The 20,635-nt window shown below is 32.7% G+C and overlaps 1 protein-coding gene across 1 annotated transcript in view; it reads right to left on the bottom strand.

The window, feature by feature from the left end:
• Positions 1–16,778, bottom strand: part of LOC115880550 (octopamine receptor beta-3R-like) — an 82,361-nt gene extending 65,583 nt beyond the window's left edge. Inside the window, exon 1 of the mRNA XM_030897780.1 lies at positions 16,520–16,778. The gene's annotated coding sequence lies outside the window, so the exon portion shown is untranslated. The remainder of the gene's footprint in view (positions 1–16,519) is intronic.
• Positions 16,779–20,635: the final 3,857 nt, after the last annotated feature.

The raw sequence follows: 20,635 nt of genomic DNA, 5'->3' as shown, positions 1-20,635 counted from the left end.
ATTATTAGTCTGTACATTTTGTACATTTGTTGCTTTAAAAACAATCTAAAATGTCAATATTCCATGGATATATTGATAAATGAGGTCTAAATTATAAGAAAATGCATTTTCTACGAAAACTTGAAGGGATAGGTAAAAAATGGTATAATACAATTTGATAGACAATTTAATTGTGCATCTGATTCCTAAAATATACAGGGCATTCCATTTAAATTAAAGAAGTTATTGCCGTTTGAAGCTAATAATTATTTAAAATAAATTTTTAGACACTCTGTATAAGGTAGTATTATTTTTATTATTGCAACACAATAACTGATCAATAAATAAACTTCATTAAATATTTAGTATTAAAAACATTGATACCCTTGGAGAAATGAAGCTTTAAAATTTTTACTGCAATTTCAGAAAATTGAAAATATTTCAAAAACGGGAAGGTTTAAGTATAATAAACCTTAATCAAATTTACCTTTATTTTAATCGTAGAAACTAAAAATGTAATAATATACAGGGTGTTCCATTTAAAAAATACAACTTTGATATTTTTTACTTATTTGGGACACTCTGTATCTTGTAAAATTATTTTTAAATTGTACCTCTAATAGTCCTTCATCGAACCCAAAACTTACAATATGTAAAAATCTCATCGTTTAGCTACAATACTCCGTGTCGTATATGGTGAACAACCCTGTATACGAGAACATTCGAAACCTTCCCTATGCACCTAATGATCTATGGATTATTCGAGAACTCTTTAGCTGTGGGCATAAAATCCGACGGCTGGGGCCTGAGGAGGACAGAAATAAATAGACAAGTACAGTTGTCGCGCTCAATTCAAAATAAATTCTTTCTACATAAATAGTTTGTATATAGTTTTTTAAGTCTTTTAATCGTTATTGTTTGTTACTTAGTGTAAATAAATTGGGACTTTCTATCCAGGTCATCTCAAAAGATATCTAAAGATTTTTGATAGCTATATCATTAGTACAACTTGCTTTTACTGTAATTTTCGAATAGTAGCAGTAATTAAACATTCATTATACTAATACTAACGTTAACACAAAACAACATACAAACTATTTGAAACAATAGTGTCCACACAAAAGTAGTATGTATACACAAAGGTGAAACTAAATTATCCTGCGAAATTCACTCCTGCCTTTTAATCTGGGATCTGGACGCCAGTCCCTGCGAAAAAAAACACACGAAATTCCCTTAATCCCTTTGCTGACCGACGGTCAACTAATTACCAGCCATTTTTCGACCCCTCTAATTTGCTTGTGTCGGTTATTTTTCAAAAGGAACCGGTGTTTCGGAAATAACAAAAAGAAAAGCTGAAGTAAGGTTTTTCTATCGGATTATATTATGAAAAAATATGCTAAAAAACTGTTTTATATATTTTTTTCTAAATGTAATGTTAAACATTTCACGATATAGGAGATGCACAAAAGTAATTCCATCCACACATCAAGGCTCATTTCTCTCACAGATCTTGCTTCAAACTTAAGTGAGACTGAGAATAAAATATTCTCTCGATTTTACTACTTCACATCTTGAAATTTCAACGGAAATATAATTTCAAAAAGGCATAAAATTGTAAAGAGCGTTGTTATAAAATGCGGCAGAGGTTTTTCCTTAAAACTTGGCAATAAAAGGGAAGAATTGTACAATATGCAGGCTTTTCAAGGAGAAAATAAGATAAAGTTAGAGCATATATTACAGAGACGTCTACTTTCAAAAAAATTGAGAGGTAAAAATGTATTAAAAAACTCAAAGACAAGAAAAACGTATAGGTGTAGTTTGATTTGATAAAACAAAAGTAATGAAATTCCTAGTTTGGTGTTTTAATCCCAAAACAAACTGTTTAATTTGTTCTCATATTTAATTACCTGCTATAACACCTTTTTCCTCAAATTCCTGATATCGCATCTGCCTTTTATGATCCCAGTTTAAGGCTATATTAATATTTTAATAATGTGCCGGAGACCCGGACTTAACACAGCGGGATATATTTATAAAGATAACCATTCCAGGCCAAGTTATTACTCTTTTAGTATACTGGGAAACCGCGACTTTACTACCAATTTAATCTATTTAATAAGTGATACAATAATAATCTATATATTTATTAATATTTTTGCTAGTTAATAAACTGTTTTTAGACATGATTCATATATATTTTTCTTATTTTTACCATATGGAGAGAAATTTTAACAGAAAGGGATTTTAAATTAAAGAAAAATAAAAAAAACATTTTCAAAGAAAACTTTTCTGTCGTGTGTGTATTAGGAAGGGAAAAAGATTAAATTCAAAAACTCCCAAAACTTTTCAATACAAAATCTACTTTTTACGTGGCTTTAAAATCTTTAAAAACATTTTTGACCTTTAGAAGATGATTTGAAAAGATTTCTAATACAAAAAAATACATTTTTGAGAGATCTAATATAATATGTGGGAATTTAAGTAGGTAGGAAGTTTTATATTGTGCTATGGCACTGTTATAAATAATGTAGAATTACAAAAACGATCAAAGCTTTTAGGTAATCGATTTATTAATCTACTAGCGTGTACCCGTGTACTAGCGTGTGTATCGCAATCCCTTCTTATCGAACCTCTACACCCTAAAGTCAATCCGTTTTCCAAAAATCAGCTTTTTACGTCAAGCGCTTTAAGCAGGATCGTGATTAATCAATGACCAGATTTTTCGAAACACCCTGTATACATTTTTAAAAAATCTTAAAATATGTATAAAACAAAATAAAATATACGTGTTTAAGCGTTTTTTCGGAAACTTGACCGTTTTTTAAATAAAAAATATTGTAATATTTGAGAGGCGGTTTCACCCGCTTGCTTGGAACTGGAATTTCGAAAAATCCCTTCTTATCGAACACCCTTGAATCAACCTGTATGCCAAAATTGAGCTTCTTACGTTGAATGGTTTGAGCAGGATCGTGATTAATCAGTGAGTCAGTCACTTAAGGATTTTATACAGGGTGTCTCAGATTTTAATCGGGAAAATTTAATAGACGATAGAACGTGTAAGATTTAAAGCCTCCTTTTGGAGATACAGGGTGTCAAAGTTACTTAAAAAAGAAAAAAAAATAAGATATTTGAAAAACCATTTTATCGATTTTGATATAACTTGACCCGTTTATAATACTTAATATGGGACTTAATTTGAGGTAATTAGATTTAAGTATATATTAGTATAGATAAATAATATGTAGAAGGTAACAAGATCCCATTTCTTTAATAAAAAAGAATGTTTTTTAATCGTTATCCTTTTTTTTAACAGAATGAAAAATAAATCATAAATTACTGAAACTAAATTTTGACTGATACAATTTATTTATCACCCTCAGCTCGGTTTCCAGGGAATTAAATAAAAAGATTTTTCTCCTTTTTTTTCTGAACATCTTAATTTGATAAGTTTCCTTCATTCTCCCCTTAGCAGATTTAATTTCTAAATTGATAAAAGTATCTTGATCGGTTTTCGCCTTTTTTATTCTCTTTTGCTCTCTCGTTCTTATTACTTCTCGAAAAAAATACTTGTTTATACAGGGTGGAATGAATATACAATGTACGATTGTTGAAAATTCGCTTTCTAAGGGTGTGAAACCAAATTAATCACAAAAAAGTAGTTTTTAGGGTTCCCAAAGGAAAAAAAAATTGTTGTCCGCCCGTCTATCTGTCAAGACTCTTTAAGAAGTTAATGTAAAAATAAGATACGTTAGTTCATGCCGCAAAAAACGAGTATTTCGACACTCTCAAGGGAATCAAAATTGATAGGGTATTTTCTGTTCACCTAGAACTATGAAATTTGGCAAGTAATACCGTCTTATATACTACAAGTATAGGGAAAATTTATATATATATAAATCATAAAAAATATAGTCTCTATATGGAACCTTCTGTGAGTATTTTTTTTTTTCATTAAACAGTACTGAATATTATTCTTGTTCAATAATTTATAAATTCAAATTGTGAGAATTGACTAATTAATAATTGAATTAAGTATTCAGTTCAGTTGGAGGTTAATATTAATTATTCAGATATTGAATTAGTAATTAGAGAATTGACAATTATTATAAAGAGTTATTGATTTTCTTCAGATAATAATAGACTTTCTTCTAGGGATATAAGTAAATAAATAACATTTTTTTTAAAAAGATACAATACAAAATAAATAAATCTTATTTACTTTATCAAGTAATACATTTACTTCGATTCAAGCAAAAAGAAAACAAGAACGACGTTGTACTAAAAAATAGAATATGTAAAACATTTTTTTTTTGTTAGCTCGTGAAACATTTAACCCGGAGCTAAAAATAAGGGCTTGCTTGTAGCACAAGGAAGAGAGTAGGTAAACAGACAGAGGAAAACGGTCCATAGCCTTATCGGCTTTGCTAAAATGTCTTCTTTTTTTTTTCGTTTTTCTTTTTTTTTCTACTTTAGGTTTTTCATGGAAATATTTTTTTTGATTTTTGGAGACAACAGGCTACATAGATAAATAACTTTGCTTTTACCGATACGTCGATATTGCTAGATCTATTACACCGGCCATTCATGGAAAGGTCAGAATAAATTGAGGGTCAGCAAGTTGTTGACTTATATCCTTTACCTCGTCTGGAATTGATCTAATAATAAAACTATTAGCCTTAAATGCTTTCTTTGATTCGCAGTCATAGAGTTTTTAATATGAAAAATTGATTTTTAATAAAACTATTTAACTTTTTAACTAATTAAAATTTTCAGATCTAATTTAGGGGGAGGTCGGCGCGCTGTATTCTCCAAGGTACTAGGGGAAGGAAGGGAAAATTTGCACCTTTTTGCCAAGAATAATTTATTTAAAAACGTCCTCGACGTCTAACGAACGAAACTAAAAGAACAAGAAGAAGAAGAATAGAAGAAGAAGATGATATCTTTTCACTGCTGCTGTCCTTTTCCTGCGGTTTATCTCAATTTATTTAATGAACATGGAGGAAGCCTGGGGAAATATGGCCGGATCTGCTTAGAGGGAGTACAGAGGCGTAAAAAAATAATTCTGGTATTTGTCGGGAATATTTATTTTCTACAAAAGAAGAAAAAAGTAATAACAACTCAAGGATACTATAGAGATAAGGATAGTTCGATTTTAGACAGTAACAGTTATTTATTTGAAGATTCTTTTATTCTAACGTTTTATTATTATTGAAAACTATTAACTAATAGTATATTGTTTTATTAGGAGTAAAAAATGATATTTTTTCTGACGAGGCTGTAGGTTTGATTTTGACATTATAGGCCAGGCACAAAAAGCTTACAAAAAGTCATTTTTACTCCGAATAGAAAATACTTTAGAGATTAGATTTTAGTACATTTATTTGTTGAAGGTAAAAATGCTAGACTTCTTTGGCTTAAAACCTACATTCTGGCGTTTTAAAAAAGCGACGAGTTTGTGATATTTTGATATATATGTCTTTTTTCCCTTAATTCTAACATTGTCCGTATCATGCTGTACGTAGCCCAAAGAGTAGATGGCTTTTTCTGCTTTGCAATGTCGCTAAAATATGACATCAAGACTGTCTCCAAAGCAATATTCTTAGCATTTCTTCCTGCACACCATTTTTCTTATACTTTCAATGCTATTTCATTCAATTTAAATTGGCTTCTGCTCTTTTTGCAGCTTCTGTAAGTTCTGGTACTCACCAATATTAAAGTAGTCTTCATTATCAGAACTTTCCGACAACATTCTGGCTTTCTATGTTACTTAAATTCGAAAAAGCGAACGAGAAATTCAAAACTGTCATTTAGTTGTTTGTTTTGCTGTTGAAGGTTTGCGCCATATCAACCACTGGTACCGGTAACTATAGATATGGAAATGCCAAAACAGAAAACGACAAATTTTCGCATATTTATGTTTTTGTTTCAAAATAAAATACTGTCCCTATTTTTTAATTAATGATGTGGTTGTAAATAAAATAGTATACAAACCTTTGAGGACAGTTTTCATTATTGTCTCGAGATTTAGTTAATCTCTCGGTATGTAATATACTATTTTTATATTGACAACCACGTCGCAAAAACTAATACTTCTGTGACGTTTGAAAAAAAACCTTTTTTCTTTAATTTCAACTTTGTCATTCACCAAGCTGCACATTGCATTTTATAATCCTAACAAAAAATAATCAGCCCTATGAACTGCCCTGCCAGATAAAGCTCTTCTATTACTTTTCGAAATAAATCTAGTCTTGAGAATAGTCATCGTAATTGGACGTCTTTGTCAGTGTTCCGCTGCACTAACATCATTATTGCATCTCTCCGTTTCAATAGGACGGCACTCTTATTCGTCTGAAAGTTTCAGAAACAGACAGCAATGAAAACATATCGATTCGGAGCTTTCTATATATCCAACACGAACAGAAAACGATTTCTTTTAAAGTTGATTTTGTGACGAAGTTTTTATCGAGTTATTCTAGGAAGAAATTCGTGGAGATATTGTTGAAATAAGGTGTTTCACCGTCAAAATCTTAAAAATAAAGAAGTTGTCTAAAAATGTGCTACAATACGGATATAGTATAATCTTTTATCTTTAATTTCCTTCTATCAATTTGTGTAAAAATACCTAGCCACTTTTACATAAAACGTTAAATTCCGAACGCTTATTATGCTAGAGCATTATGTGCATTTCTTTCTCTTTGGACTTGTTTCAGCGAGAAATACAGTTTTTAATAATGACATATCATCCTGGAGGGAAAGCCGGATTAAGGTAATAAAACGTCTGCCTACAGAGAGCATTTATCTTACTTTTCTCCACTCCTCTAAATATTATTGAAATGTTCCTCCTCGCCAGCTCACAGAGACACAGAACAGAAAGAAAAACCCGTGGAATTATCTACACGACAAATAAAAAAAATTTGCGTAGCAAAAAAAACCACGCTTTATTGTGCAAAAAGCTTCATCGACAAAGCAAAACAAAAAAAGCACAAAAACAAATATAAAAATAATAAAAAAAATGTCATACAATACAAATCAATTCAAAAAAAAATTACGTCATAAAATTACAAATAAAACATATATGGACATTGCAGAACACAGGCGTATCTAGAAAATTTTATAAAAGGAAAACTGTAAATGGATAAAATCATGTTATAATAACATAAAATCAAGAGTTATAAAATATTAAATACTAGACCTTTAACCAGTGTGTGAGATGATCAAAATATTAAAATTAAAATTCTAAATTGTTCATGATTAAACATCAACAAAAAAGTCGTTTACCGCATATAGGGCTCTCTCCAGTAAGTATGATTTCAGAGATGTACATTTTCTTGGCATTGTACAGTATTGAGCCCTTAACTAGTTCTGAGCTCGGGGTTGGCAGATAAATATCGTGCTTCGCATTCCTAAGTGGATAGTTGTGAGAAGGCCTTTCCGGAATATGTGCTTGCGGATTAAGCAAACGGATTCAAAAATGAATAAGGAAGGAAGAGTCAGTATTTTGAAATTTTTAAAGAAATTCTGGCAGTGAGTTCTACTCTTTAGTCCCAATAAGTATCGAACTGCTCTCTTTTGAAGTTTGAAAATACGATCAAATTTTGTCGCGCAGCAAGTACCCCAGAATGGAAGGGCATAACGAAGATGCGACTCAAAAAGGGCATAATAGACCATTCTAGAGGTTGATGAGTTAAGTTCCTTAGACACTGATCTTAGCGCAAAACAGGCAGAGCTTAGTTTCTTTGATAAGGCTTCGATGTGCAAGTCCCATTCTAAAGAGTTGTCCACAACAAGTCCTAAGAATCTCACAGAGTCCACGACGTCAATAGTGGTGTTATTAAGTACAAAAGGTTGTATAGTACTTTTATATGACAAAACTTTAGTTTTGAAAGGTTGAGGCATAGGAGATTAGAATCGCACCAAGATTTAATGGTGCGTAAGTCACTGGATATAGTATCATATAGTGCCGTAACATCTGGGCCGCTCCAAGTGAAACTAGTATCGTCCGCAAAGAGGCAGATTTTACCGCTAATGTCTAGATTTGCAATGTCGTTGATAAACACCAGAAATCAAATAGGGCCAAGTACTGAACCCTGAGGGACACCACATTCTATAGGCTTACAAGAAGACATAGACGTATCAATCCTCACAAGCTGCCTTCTGTTGCCAAGATACGACTTAAGCCATTCGAGCGGCACTCCCCTGAATCCATAGTTTTGCAATTTGTTAATTAAGATAGTATCCAATCCCTCATTACCAAAATTGTATGCTTTGCCAAAAATTCATAAACCGGACAAGTCAATGCGCCCAATTGTTTCGGCTGTAGGTTCTCCGACTTATAATTTGGCAAAATGGTTATCAAGGGAGTTCGAAAATTTACCTGATCATGAACCTTCTTTCTCAGTTAAAAATAATATTGAATTCATTAACAAAATTAAAGATATAACATTGCATGAAGGTGAAATTTTGGTCTCCTTTGATGTATCTTCGTTGTTCCCAAGTGTTCCAATTCCATATACTTTAGGCTACTTAAAGGAATTACTGAACGCAAATGGTCTCGACAACAAAACTGTGAGTGAATATATTGAGCTTACATCGTTATGTATGAAACAATTTATGTTTTCAATTTAATAAAAACTTTTTTGAACAGCGGGAAGGTACAGCAATGGGTAATCCATTGTCTCCATTTTTGGCTAATTTATTCATGAGCAGGTTTGAAGTGGAGGCTAAGAATCAGTTTGAGTATTTTCCAAGAGTATGGTTTAGGTATGTGGATGATATTTTTGCTGTTTTTGATACACATTCAGACACCATAGATAATTTTATTTCTAAGTTAAATAATCGTTTTCCTTCCATTAAATTTACGCATGAAATTGAGAACAACGACAGATTACCATTTCTAGATGTATTAGTTATTAGAAATACTAATAATTGCCTGGAATTTGATATCTATAGGAAAAATACGACCACACGCAGATATATTCCTAATGAATCACATCATAGTGTTGAACATAAAATGGCTAGTTTAAATTTCTTAGTTCATAAATTACTTAGTTTCCCACTTTCCAACGAAAGATATGAAATAGAAAGAGATTACATTAGGAATGTAGCTGAGTGTAATGGATATTCTCCTTCACTAGTTGATAAATTAATTAGAAAACGTAGGTATAGGTTAATGATTTCTGAAAATTCGACTTTTCAAGTGGAGAAAGATACGTCTAAATATTTTTCGATACCGTTTGATAGAGAGTTATCCCGTGGTCTAAAAAGGAATTTTTAAGAATGTCAATTATAAACTTGTGTATAGTGCTAATAATAAATTACAACAATTATTAGGTAATCCAAAGATAAAACACCTCCACTGGAAAGGTCGGGTATTTATGAAATTTCTTGTAAAGATTGTAATCAGAAATATGTTGGGCAAACTAGAAGATCAATATTAACTAGATTTAAAGAACATTTAGCTCAGATAAGATATGGTAGACCGGATAAATCTTGCGTTGCCGAACATATTGTTGATAATGAACATTGTATAGATCTTAATAATTTAAAATTAATTAAACAAGTCTCAAATTACAGACAATTAGATGCATATGAAAGCATCAGAATTAATAAATGTAAAGATAGTATGAACAGAGTCAACGGTCCAATTCCTTCAAGTTCTTTGTTCCTACTACTCTAGTGGCGGAAATCTAACTGTTACGCTCAGTTGGCTCTGACTCGGTTGGCTAGATTTTGCCACGCCCACTCGGGGCCCACTGAGCGAGTATATAAACGCTCAACTTGTAGATTGTACTTTAGTTTATAATCATCTGCTGATGATGCTAACATGGTTAGCGAAACGCGCGTCCAGTGTAAAAGTAAAAGTGTTTTGGTGTATTGTGGTGATTTAGTGTTTTTATTTTGCTGTGTAACACCAAAGGTTCCAACCCTCAACTGTAATCTAAGATATTATGATTTACACAGTCGAAAGCCTTAGAGAAATCACAGAAAATTGTAGCTGTAGAGTGAGTTATATTAGTAGAGTTAATATTGTTTATATTCTAGTAAGTTTTCTTGTTTATATTCCAGAATTAGTTTTAATTTTTCTCTATATTTTGAGATATCTTAATATAAAGATGTAACAAGAACTTCTTTAACTGTTAGAAACTAGATAAATGGAGATAGGAAATGTTTCTCTGTATGCTTTTGCTGAGTTTGCTGGGAATAAACGTCGCTTTGTGCCAAAACCCGAATCTATATTCTCGATTATAATGCTACCGGAAGGAATTTGGGGCATGACGGCCATTACGAGGACCGAGAAGCATTAATAATGCATCGCCGGACACCTTGAAATCAATTTGGACCATTGTCATCGGCTGGTGGTGCTTGTGTACCATCGGGAATCGATTTGGCCCACAGACAAACCGCTGTCATCTCTATACGGAACGATGAGATAGACCGATTATAGTTTAAAAATTGATGAAAGCATATCTGGATCTCAATTATATAGCTCAAAAACATACAAGAGCCATACAAAAACATTAACAATAGTTGGAAAATACTTGAAATTAAATCGTAACTTCTTAATTTCATTATCTATCTCTTGCCATCTCGGGATGAAACGACTATGAATGGAAGATGCTGAGAATATTACACACCATGTCGTTTGATTAAAATTAAATTTTATCTCTTGCTCGTTTTCCTAGCATCGGGGAAGCTAAACCGGAATTTGCCCAAGTTATTTAAACTCACAATTTTCGAATTAATTTATGTTTGTTTGCAAACGTTCAAAGATGGTTTTACTGATATTACTTTAAAGGGAAGTTAGATTTTTATATTTAAAATTGACATTCGTAGACTAGCTTAGCCCACGGCTACACAGAAAGCGTGTTTTGCGTTTTTAGCGTGAAGCGTCTTTAGCGACTAAAACAAAATAACAGGATTATATAAGGGTTGCCACACCAAAAGCGTGTAATGTTCGACGTGTCTCGCAAAAAACGCAAATAAAAACAAATCAGTTTGTTTTCTGTAGCGTCTTTAGCATTTTCTAAGATGAGACCCCGTCATAGGCGGACGTTATATTTAATAATACAATAAAAATAAATAAAATAAAATAATATTTAACTAGTATTATCTAAAAATATTTTTATGAAGAACATCTATTGCTTAGGTAGATTCTATTAAATTCAAAAATTTGAAGGAAATGTTTGAAAAAGTCTAGTTTGAAATGTTGAAAAAGTAATAAATTAAAGGAATATTTTCTTACGCGTAAAAAATAGTTTTTTTTATGCGTAAAAGTGTTTTTTTCTGCGTAAAAAAGGTTTTTTTTAACAGAAACAAATAGTTTTTGACGCGTAAAAAATAGTTTTTTAAGTGCAACAAATAGTTTTTTACACGTAAAAAATATATTTTTTTTTGTGTAAGAAAGGTTTTCTACCAGAAACAATAAGATTTTGACGCGTAAAAAAATATTTTTTTTGTGTAACAAAAGGTTTTTTACTAGAAACAATATAATAAAGACACTAAATCACCACAATACACCAAAACACTTTTACTTTTACACTGGACGCGCGTTTCGCTAACCATGTTAGCATCATCAGCAGATGATTATAAACTTATTATTAACCAGTTTATAATCATCTGTTGATGATGCTAACATGGTTAGCGAAACGCGCGTCCAGTGTAAAAGTAAAAGTGTTTTGGTGTATTGTGGTGATTTAGTGTCTTTATTTTGCTGTTTAACACCAAAGGTTCCAACCCTCAACTGTAATAGAAACAATATGTTTTTGACGCGGAAAAAAGTATTTTTTTACGTGTAACAAATAGTTTTTTACACGTAAAAAATATTTTTTTTGGCATAACAAAAGGTTTTTTACTAAAAACAGTAAGTTTTTGACGCGTAAAATATAGTTTTTTACGTGTAACAAATAGATTTTTACACGGAACAAATAGTTTTATACGCGTAAAAAATAGTTTTCTACCAGTAACAAATAGTTTTATACGCGTAAAAAATAGTTTTCTACCAGTAACAAATAGTTTTATACGCGTAAAAAATAGCTTTCTACCAGTAACAAATAGTTTTATACGCGTAAAAAGTAGTTTTTTACGTGTAACAAATATTTTTTTACACGTAATATTTTAAACACGTAAAAAGAATAAAATATCCTAACTAAAAAAAAAGAAAACTGAGTTGAAAAAAATGAAATTGGAAAAACTTGGCATAAATTTCGCCTTATTTAGTTTGGGGCGGATTACAGGGCTGAGTAATAAATCCGGCACAAATAAAATTCCACTCTCATGCGCTTTGTCTTTTTGTGCCTTTTCCTGACTTTTCCACAGAAAAATCGCATTTGCATTGTTAAAATGCCAGGGAAGCGCAGAGAATACGACGGAATAAGCTAAAGTCAACTGTATAATGTCGTTTGTTCGGATTTATATCTGTAAAAAACGGTAAATCCTTGAGAAAAATCGTTTGTCCTTATAATAAATTATTGATATATTAACTCAATTACATATAATTTCACTTTATTTATAATTAAATATTATATTTAAAATACAAGAATTTGTCTTTATAATAAAATATTAATATATTGTTACAAATAGTTCAATTTGAAAAATGTTTTAATAATAAAAAATATTTATTTACTCACAAAAGTAAAAATGGATGAATTGGAGATTTAAAATGCCATAATTGAACGCTTTCACTATATTTTTTGCCTATTGTTTCAAAATTGCAATCTGAAATTGAGTTTGTTCAGGTAATAGTTTTGAAACTAGTAGAACTAACCACTGTAGAAATAGTTGAAACAAAATTCTGTATTTCTATGTAAATCACTACTAAATTGAATTTTTTTTTGCATTCTCCCGTTTTTTTTGGCATTATTTAAAATAGGCTTTCAATATTAATACCGATTGGTACAGATTGTTGAATTGGTTTATTTTGTTTATATTTGAAAAGTATTTTAGATTGGCTTTTGATAATTCATAGATAAATTAAATACCATACGCTTCACTAAAATGTTACTAAATAAAACAAAAAAATGTACGTTTTTAATTAAAAGTTGTTTAAAAGCAAAATTTAAAACACGGAATTATCGTTGAAAGAAAATGTGTATCATATATTTTGAGATTGTGAAGACTGAGAAATTCATTTAATGTTATTTGCAAGGTATATGTTTATATAAATTACTGAAACCTTGCGATCGCTTCATTTTACAGATTAAAAAAGAAAATTGAAAAATCTTGTACGAATTTTCACTCTAACTATTACAATTTTCTTTTACGATAAGTATAAAAAACCTTTCCATTCAGATTATAAAAATTAACACTAGACCCTTTGTTTCCACTACGTGCGGTTTTTGTATGAATACAATATAGCAAGTAGCAAGAGTAAACACGAATTAACATAGTTTATTTATAACTTTTATTACATAGATTAAATTAGCACTAATGCCAGTTTGATATTTATACTGTTCCCAATAAAGCAGATTAAAGGAAATGTTTGAATTCCAGTTGTTTTACATATTTTCGATAAACCAGTGACAAATTTTGTTTGAATAAAGCAGCCTTATAATAATAAATGGCTGTAGAGGGTTTCAAAAGGGACACTAATTTAATTTGGGCCAAAGTTGACATTGTAATTGCTGAATCAGATTTATGTTGCTGAATTTCAGTAAAAGTTTTACGAGGTCGATATTCAAAAATTTAATAAATACACAGAATGGCACACATCATATTATTATTGTCTGTTGGCTGTTGGGCAGTTACTCTAGCAGAGATTGTTTTTTAAGTCCAGAAGTTGTATTTTGATTATTTAAATTATTGATTAACTGAGAAAAAGCTTACTATACAGGGTGACAATTTGAAAACGAACAGTATTTAATATTGCCTCTACCGATGATAGCATGAAAATTTCGCGAAACACGTCAATTTACATATCAAGGGGGACAATTTTTGAGGCATTTGTTATGGTGTTACTTTCAGCCCCTTGACCCCAGGGCACCTACCCCTAAAATTTTAAATAGCAACCCCTATTTCTTTTACCATTTTTGTGTTTCTTATAGAATTCTACATAAACTGCATTATTTTTTGGAGAATTTTATAAGGAACTCAAAAATGGTAAAAGAAGTAGGGCTTGCCATTTAAAATTTTAGTGGTAGGTGCCCTGGGGGTAAAAGGGTTGAAAGTAACACGACAACAAATGCCTCAAAAATTGTCCCCCTTGATATGTAAATTGACGTATTTCTCCAAATTTTTATACTATCATCGGTAGAGGTAATATTAAATACTGTTCGTTTTCAAATTGTCACCCTGTATATTGGGGTTTTAAGCAATTTAAATGGAATTCTGTAGAAGAAATACTCAAAGTAAACATGTTCTTTTACTCAAAGCAAAAGCAAATTTCTTCAGCGTTTCTAATTAAAAGTTTTGACTTTTCCGATACTCTACTGAGGTGCACTATCGATTTTGAGTTAAAGTTTTAGCTATTTAAAGTTATCGTAACACAAAGAGAGTCCGTCAGTAAAAATAAATTAAATGAAGCAAAGAAAGAAGCGGATGGAAGAATAGACTGGCAAGTAATCTCCATTGTCGTTCTTTTAAATAAAGAACGAAATTTTTATTTTACAATAGAGAATTACTTCTGTCCTTAGACATGATCTCCTTTTTAAAAAGTGTACTTTACTTTATAAGATTATACTTTTGCGTTTTCTTTATAATGTTCTTTGATCGCGTGCTAGTTTATATGTACAAGAAATGTTTTTTATAAGAGGACAAAACGTCTGCTAAATGTACGACTTAAGTAACATAAAAAAGATAATGCAAAGAGGTGAAACAATGAAGTCATTTATTAATACAGACCACGCGTGGTCCAAGAACCAAATCATGAGTTCATCAGGAACAGAGGTATTAGTATTTTGTTTTAATTATAATATAAAGAGGTTGGTTAATTTGGTTATATTTAGTTAAATATTACTAAATTTCAGAAAATCAACAATTCTACGTAATTATAATATAGGTATATAGAAAACTATATTTTGTATAAATAAATTCATTGACTATCGTCGTATTTTACATTAATATATCGGTAATTATCTACCCACATTCATTATAATCCAGTTTGCAACATTTGGGCCTCAAAATTTATGTAAAATTCCAAATATAACTAAGTCCAAAGCGAATAAACTATATCGGAATTACCGAAGCAAACAGCCATTAGCATTGTTGGCTTGTACAATAACGCATTGGTAAACAATGCTTTTCGGTTTTAAATCAATCATTGAAAATCGGCAATGCTTTTATAGAAAACAAAACGGACCCCTCGTTGATTTATTCAATTTTTCCATACGACTTTTGTAAAATAAAACATTTTTTTATCTGTTGTTGTTTGTTATAAATTTTTGAATTAAACTATTTTTGGACTTTTAAAACAGCCATGTTGTTTTGGGGTGATTAGACAGTGCTTATCAATTATACCGGGTGTTTTTCAAAAGTAGCTCATCCCTATAATTTGACTTGGTAGGTTTGATTGACGTATTCAGTTGTTTTCGGTCACTTTCTATTTCACCGGAAATGACTACAACTTTTGATTTTTGAATGAAACCCTCGGTATTTTTTTACTTTATTCGATAGAAAATGAAACTTTAAATAGAATGACTTTTAATAGAATTGGACATAAACTGCCAGGACAAGACACAAAAAACATTAGAGTATTAAATCTATTTTTCCAAGGCTCCTTGATTAAAAATTGGTGTTTTTAACACAGCTGTGGCTCTCTAGATTGAAATTTAAAATACGATTTTTTTAAGCGAAAACATCAAATGTTGACACATGACATGTCATTTTATTCGGATTGTCTTTTCTATCAAATAAAGTAAAAAATACCAAGAGTGTCATTTACAAACCAAAAGTTGTAGTAATTTCCGGTGAAACAGGAAATGACCGAAAACTATATTGAATACGTCAATCAATCCTAATTTATGTCATAATTTAACATACCAAATCTCGTTTTTTTTATTTGGAAAAATAAAAAAGTTATAGGGGTGAGCCACTTTTGAGAAACACCAGATATAGACTGTTTTCAATCTCCCTTATAACTATTATGTGAAACTTTGTTGATACGTTTTGTTCGATACGTTGCTGGGACAAAATGTATAAACGCACTACAAGTCCAAATTCTCACATACGGTTGTTGTTAATATACAGTATGTCCCCGAATTGTTTTTAGAGAAGAAATTATTTTTTATTTTTAACATTTGGGAGAAAAATGCATTCTCTTTAAAAAAATTGCTTGATCTAAAACTTGATCTAAAAAAATTTGTTTATACTTTTCCAAATTTTCGTCCCGTTTTAGAGAAAAACAGAAAATATGAAAATATACGTTAAACGTTTCTCTATGTCATGAAAATCAAATCCGGTATTAACAGTTCCACAGCAAATAAAAGTGTCTTATAAAAAATTATTTTTTCTCAAAATGCTAATACAAAAAAGTTTTTCCTCTTGTAAAGACAATCCGGGGACATACTGCAATGATTAAAAAATAAATTTATTTAAATCTATAAATTACATTTGAATTCCTAGACCATTTGAATATCCAAACCAGACCATCCTACCAATACCATCATCACCATCAACTTAATCGTCATCGCGCCACTCTCAAACCACCATAAATCTACCACAACCACTGTATACCGGTCGTAATAATTTTTTTACATTTTTTCCCGTTGATTTATTTATATAAAAAAAAACGGCGCGCTTGGCACAATAAACACCGGACCGCGAAAGACGTCGGACGGGACGCGCGCTCGTGTGGAACGGACTTTGGGCACGGCGACTGCGACCTTGACGCGTCCGACGGCAGACTGGAAGGCGTCGGGACGCCGGCACCGCAGGTCGCGGGGCCCGCGATTGCGCCCTCCGAGGGGAGCCCCACGGGTTATTTGGGACGGGACTCCTAGGATCAAGACCTATTTCTATTATTTGTCTATATAGGGTTCAGAAGCATTCGCATTTCAAACAATTTTTCATAAAATGGACACTTTTAGATAATCTTGGAATGTGAAAAAATTGATCAATTGCGAGTCGGACTCGCGTACGAAGGGTTCCAACCATTCATTATCTATACAATAACATTAGATACTATATTATTATAAACTTTTTTTTCCGATTTAGCTGAAATTTTGAATGCGCGTATAAGTAATTTAAAAAAAATTAAGAAACACATTACTAAAAGTTGTATTAATCAATAATAAAAATGTAAAAAGTAAAAATAAATATGTAAAAATTAAAAAAAACAATTAAAAAAAAGTCGCCTTGACTAGGATTCGAACCTGCCTTAATACGGCTCCAACGTCATATTTTTAGCTTTAACCACGCGGCCACCGAGGACTTGAAAGATTCTATGTAAAATTCTTACTTAAAAGATAATGTTTAGTGAAAGTACTTTTTTATTTATAAACGTTTATTTAATTCTGTTTTTAGTATTTGTTCTTATAGCAGCAACATAGATACATTATCTGTAAAATTTTCACTTGTCTAGCTATCACGGTTCATAAGATAGATCTTTGTGACAGACGGACGGACGGACGGACAGCGAAATCTTAGTAATAGGGTCCTCGTTTTTATCCTTTGGGTACGGAACCCTAAAAATGAAAAAGAAAAAAAAAGCGACTTTATCGACGCTTTGGACGAAAAAAAAATAAAATAAAAAATAGTGGGAATAAAAGTCTGTAAGTTGATGGAATCGGTATTTGTCCTATTCGAATTTTTAAAATGCCTTAGGGACCTCACCATCTTAACCGCGAACTCCGGAGATATTAATAAACTTCGTGGCTCGAATTTGAATCCGGACCGCTCCGGGATCTCGATTATTCCGGAACACGAACTCCGCGGTTTAAACTAAACTTAATATACGAAGTGGAAAAAAAAATAGTGGACCAAATTTAAGTGGATGATCTGACTGTGGTCATGTCTCGCGGGTAGAGGGTATTGGGGGTCTTGGCTTAACCGCCTCGACCAAGAGGAGACAACGTCACCAAAAACCTAAATCCTACGATGGCGGGACCAAGTCAAAAGTATGCGTGGCTAGATAGAGGACACTAGCCATTACTGGCCTCAACCTTGGGGCATCAGGGGGCACCCCATTGTATTTACCCCTTACTTCTACATGCGGAGCTCTGTAGAAGTTGACCGACTATCCCTAGCGACTCGTGGGAACACTATGAGATCTAGCATTAAAAACACCACCGGTGAAGCTGTGGGCAAGCCCCCTAGCGACACTGGGAACATTACAAATGAAAGTTCCAAGGGATCAAATCCAATAAAAACAACAAGAGGGGCGGCTGACACTTGGTTGGGATCATCCTCCACAAGTGGCACACAAGCTACCACCACAGAATATCTAGCTACGCAAGATAGCTAGATATTCTGTGCGTGCGTAGCTAGATATTCTGTGCTACTACCTTCTCCAGCGAAGGTCGGGAGCCTACCTCTAGACCCAATAAACGACACAAGCTACCGTTTCGTCTACCCGGCCTGGGTCAACCTCCTCTGAGATACCTCCGACTGGGCCACGAAGGACTTGCTCCAGAGGAAGCAAAAGCGAAAACACTCCTCCAAAAAGGGGAGAGTAAGAAACCAAGAAACAACCTGATCTCCATAAAAGGGCAAGAGAGGGAGCGAGAACCTCTCACCTCTTCTCCGGCAGGGAAAGAAAAAAGCCAGAATGAAAATCCATCCAACACAGGGAGGCAAACAGGGACGTATCACCAGCTTTGCCGCTATTGCTGGACAAGTGAAAATGGCGGTGCTGCCAAAGGGTTTCCCAAAGGTTGCTCTGACCACCGACCATCAAACGTCTCTAGAAGAGGCTATACTGGACGAAGTAGTCATGACCATGTCATGACGATCGGATCGCAACACAACGGTCTACAAAATGTGGGTAAGCTGTGTTTTGCGGGGATACGCTTTCGGGTGGGCATGATCCTCATAGATTGTGTATCTCAAGAATCGGCGAATTGGTTGGTTTGGTTTAGAAATCGCACCTAAGCTTAAAAATTGGCAGGGGCCGGAACTGGTTGCAGTGAAGGGAGAAAACATCCCTAAAGGGCGGCCATCATGGTCTTTCTGTCGAGGAGCAAGGGGAAAAAAACACCACCTACGTGCTAAGCCTTATCCAGGGTCAGAACTTCAATGTAAGGACATCGAGTTGGCGAGTCATTAACTCGAGGGAACAGGGTCATGGTCAGGTCCTCACAATAGGAATTGACCTCAAATCCAAGGAGGCAATAGAGAAAGAGGGACATATCCTCTATTATAGATACGGGATAATACCGGTATCAGGTCTATGGAGAGACCAAGTTAAAGAGGTGGAGAAAATGGAGACAGATCCTCCAGCCTCCACCTCACGGGTTCCTCAGCCGGAGGCAAGCTCATCGACTGTGAAGGGCGGCATGGAGGGCCAAACTCCAACCGGAAGGGTGTGTACCCTCGGAGGAAATACCCTGTACCCTCTACAACAGGGGTATGATGGGTTATCGACTGTGTGATGACTTAAGGAAGAGGGGCACAATAGATCTTTAAGGTCGCAGTGCACCCCCCCCCCCTTACTAATTCTACATTCTACATTCTACATGTCATTTGTTGATATTGCTGTTACTGTATATCATCAACGTTTAATTTTTTTTGTAAATGAAGATAAGGCATCACACTCTACAAATATAGATAACAGAAAATAAAAGGATTTAACAAATAATTTTAAAAGCTATTTTAATGGACCATTAATAAAAATATGTCCAACGTGTAAGTTCAAATAAACTTATAGATAGACAAAAGAGGAAAAGGCAAAAATCATCAAAAACGACAATACTGGCCAATCGATAAAGCCTTCTGGCTCAAAAGCTGCACACAGCGGAACGATTGCCAGAAAATACTGTTTTCGAAAACAACGTATTTACCTAGAAACTGGATAGAACATACCGGCTCTCAAAATATCGTGTCACCGGTTTGTCTTTACAAGAGGAAAAAATGAGGAAAAACTTTTTATTATATAAGTTTTTCCTCTTGTAAAGACAATCCGGGGACATACTGTACATTTGTTATTGCTAGTTTGGAAGAAAATATTTTTTTTGTCTATTTCTTCTATTATTTAATATCTATAAAATATCTATTTGCTGAAGAGAATTAACTATAAAACTATCAGAAATAAACTCTAAAATGTCTCTATAAATTAGGAACTAAGATACAGCCTGTCATTAAAATGTCGTATTTTCAGCTTAGCTGCACTAAAAGTCACTGTTATCGAGAGATATAATACCTACGACTTGGATGATAGAAATACTATCAAAAACAATTGGACGAGTTAAAAACTAGTTATTCTAAGATCGCAGAATTCAGCGTATTATATCTGCTACTATACACTGCAAGGGTGATGTTTGTTATAGTTAAATAAATAAAAAAATCCTTCGTCTCTAAAACTCTAATAATTCCATATATTTTAGAAAAATACAATCGTCGGAATAATTTCTTAAAATTAAAATTTACCATCCCTAGAATCTTAAGGTGAAAAAAAAATAATAAAAAAAAACTTGGCCGCGAGTTCGTACAATTTTGCCTCGCGATCCAGGTGGGATATTAAATTTATTCAAATATTATACTGCGCTCGTACAGATCGGTAAATCCCACA

The sequence above is a fragment of the Sitophilus oryzae genome, unplaced genomic scaffold, assembly GCF_002938485.1.
Source record: "Sitophilus oryzae breed Bouriz unplaced genomic scaffold, Soryzae_2.0 scaffold_1625_pilon_pilon, whole genome shotgun sequence".
Classification (NCBI taxonomy): domain Eukaryota; kingdom Metazoa; phylum Arthropoda; class Insecta; order Coleoptera; family Curculionidae; genus Sitophilus; species Sitophilus oryzae.
The sequence above is the reverse complement of the archived record's forward strand: the minus strand, read 5'-3'. Positions and strand labels throughout refer to the sequence as shown.